Source organism: Apis dorsata, unplaced genomic scaffold (genome assembly GCF_000469605.1).
Source record: "Apis dorsata unplaced genomic scaffold, Apis dorsata 1.3 scaffold_220, whole genome shotgun sequence".
Taxonomy (NCBI): domain Eukaryota; kingdom Metazoa; phylum Arthropoda; class Insecta; order Hymenoptera; family Apidae; genus Apis; species Apis dorsata.
This window is the reverse complement of record NW_006263502.1, coordinates 280,519-283,371: the sequence shown is the minus strand read 5'-3', so window position 1 is coordinate 283,371 and position 2,853 is coordinate 280,519.

Sequence of the window (2,853 nt, the reverse complement as noted above, 5' to 3'; positions counted from 1 at the left end):
CTTAAAAAAAAAAAAAAAAAAAAAGAAATCGTTCGAGTATGCAACAAACATTTCTCTTATAGCCTAAGTTCGCTCGTTTAGAGGAAGAGGATTGGTCTTAGTGCTGATTAAATACAGACGACGTCGATACAAGATGGTAATTACCGTCGATCCTCGATTTACATGGGAAACAAATTTTATGGGATTAAAGCGTGATTAGAGTTTGGTGTAAAATGCGATTTAATCAAGCGGAAATATGCACGAAATTTCAGAGGAAAGAATAAAAAGGGATAGAGGGATAAAGAATATAAATTATTTGAAATTGATTATTTGAAATGAATCGTTCATTATTATAATTAATAAATTACAGATGGTAAAATTGTCAAGAATTAATTTATCTTGAATTTTTTTAAAAATAGAAATAAAGATCGTAAGAAATTGCGAAAATTAAATTTTATAAATATATTTCAATTGATAGAAAAATATTCCAACACATATTTTTCGATTTTGTTTTAAAATTCTTTTTAAATTTTGAATTTTTATTCGAAATAATTTTTTTTCTGCACACTTCTGTGTTTCATTTATTATCAATACACAATTTTTACCCATTTTTATTTATTTAAACAATTATTCGTACACGTTGAAAGAATTCGTGAATCATCGGTTAAAAGTTAATTAAACATCATAAAAATCGAGCATTTTTGGTTGAAAAATATTTCTCCTTTGTTTTAAAATCTTCTATAAATTTTTAATTTTCATCCATAGGATAAAAACTTATCGATCCAATTTATATTTTCTTTTGCTATTGCTCTTAGAAATGTTTTAAAAATTCTTTCTTGTAAAAAAAAAAAACAGGTTCTTTTCAAGATTATGTAATGTCAAATAGATTGAGAATTTGGTTCTTTACTGGCTACCATTTCCAGTAAATCATCAATGAACGAAATAAAGAAGTCAAGGATTGAGTTACAGTTTCTTTGGCTCCACTGACCTCTGATCCCGTTCACTTTGTACAGAGACAGGGGATCTGCAGAGAGATCCACGACTTCAATTTCTGAAGTCAATTTTATCAAATGTATCCGTTGAAATAACGGATCGATTTGAAACTCGTTCAAATCATGAAAATTAAAAATCTTTAAAAATTAAATATTTCACTTAGATAATAAAATTCACATTGACTTCTATCCAAAATAGAAATACAAAAATGTTAATTATATTTAAAATGAAAAAGAATCGCCATCTTAAATTGAAAAATCTGGATAAACTTTTCATCGATTCGGATAATTTTATCCAAAATTGACAAAAATTAATTATCTATGAGAAACGTGAGAATAAAATTAACCAAATTTATATCATCCTTCATCAGAAATAATTCGTAATATCAACGTCAATATTAATATCCCATCAAATTTCACTTACAATAAAAAAAATATTCGAAACTTTCATCTCGTAATGCCTCAGAATCTCCCTCCTGATCTCATTTTCCTTCAACCGGTACCGTGGCAATTTTTCCGCGTGACGTTAATAAATTACAGCTCCCCCTCCCTCCCTCCTCGCGTTATCTACCACTTATTTACTTTCGAGTCCGAACCGCTGTACATCCTCAACTTAATGGGAATCAAGATGTCCCCGTTATCTCGCGTGTATCCATTCAACCAGAGGCCAGAGAGATCTTCTCTCTCCCTCCTTCCAACGTGGCGGAAAGTCATTTATGCAGTTGCAAGAGGGGAAGAAGGTGGCCGTGGGCGAATAAATCAAACGGCCCCGCCGAGACAAAACCGCTTCCCGTTTTGCAAGTTGAAATTAGCGGCCTTGCAAATTGCGCACGACCTCCGAAAGTAATTCGTATTTTTGCGTGTATCCACGCCTTCATCATCGGCGATCGAGGTTTTCGATTTTCTTTATCCACGCGAAAAACCGCGGCAAGGATAATTTGCTTTGTTCTTTTGCTCGACGAAGACGAAGCTCGAAGTATTATTGGCTTTGTGAACAAACAATGCGATTTTGATGAACGTGTAAAGATCACTTGTTTTATTTTTGAATCTAGGACAAAAGATGATATTAAACGTGAGATTTACGAATTAATTAGTGTGATTTATCGATTTTTATGTTGTAAGGATACAAGAAAGGTAATTTAATATTTCGTGGGTTTATTTAAAATAACAGGGAAATAACAGATAATTTTGTTGTATTCTTTTATTGAATATCTTTTCTGAGAATAATAATTTGAGGAATTATAAGATTACAAGTGTTTCCAAGATGAACGACAGTTAAAAATTTCCAATTCCCCTCTTGTAATCACTTTTCCACCCCGTCGATTTCTCCTTTATATCAAATTACGTACTTGTAAAAAGTCCATTTACAAAGCCAAGAACTTCCTAAGAACCCCACCGTCATTATTCAGATTATTCATCGGATCCAGATTGAATTCAGAGATTGCTCCACCTTAAAACTACTTTCCTTTTTCTTTTCTCTCTCTTTTTTTTTTTTTTTTCATCGATGAAAACGTCCCTTCGCATATCATTAAACACACGATGCTCCTTTTCTTCTTCCATTGAAATAACGGGGGCACGTCACGAGCGAAGAAAGAAAACGTGACGTCCCGTTGGTAATTACCATCGGATGTTGGTGGTGTAAATATAATATATATACACACGCACACATTGCGTATAAACGGCGACGGCGTTAATTCCAAACGATTGCTCCTTCTGTTTCGTGACCAATGGAAATCCGGTCTCGATTGTTTTCCAAGTAAGTGCGTATATTACTCGTGCATCATGCACGAGCGGGTTGCTCGCTCGAGCCTGCATCGAGTCTTCTTTCTTTTCTCTCGTGATACAAAAGAACACTCGACGAGGCTGTCTACCCGGAAACTAA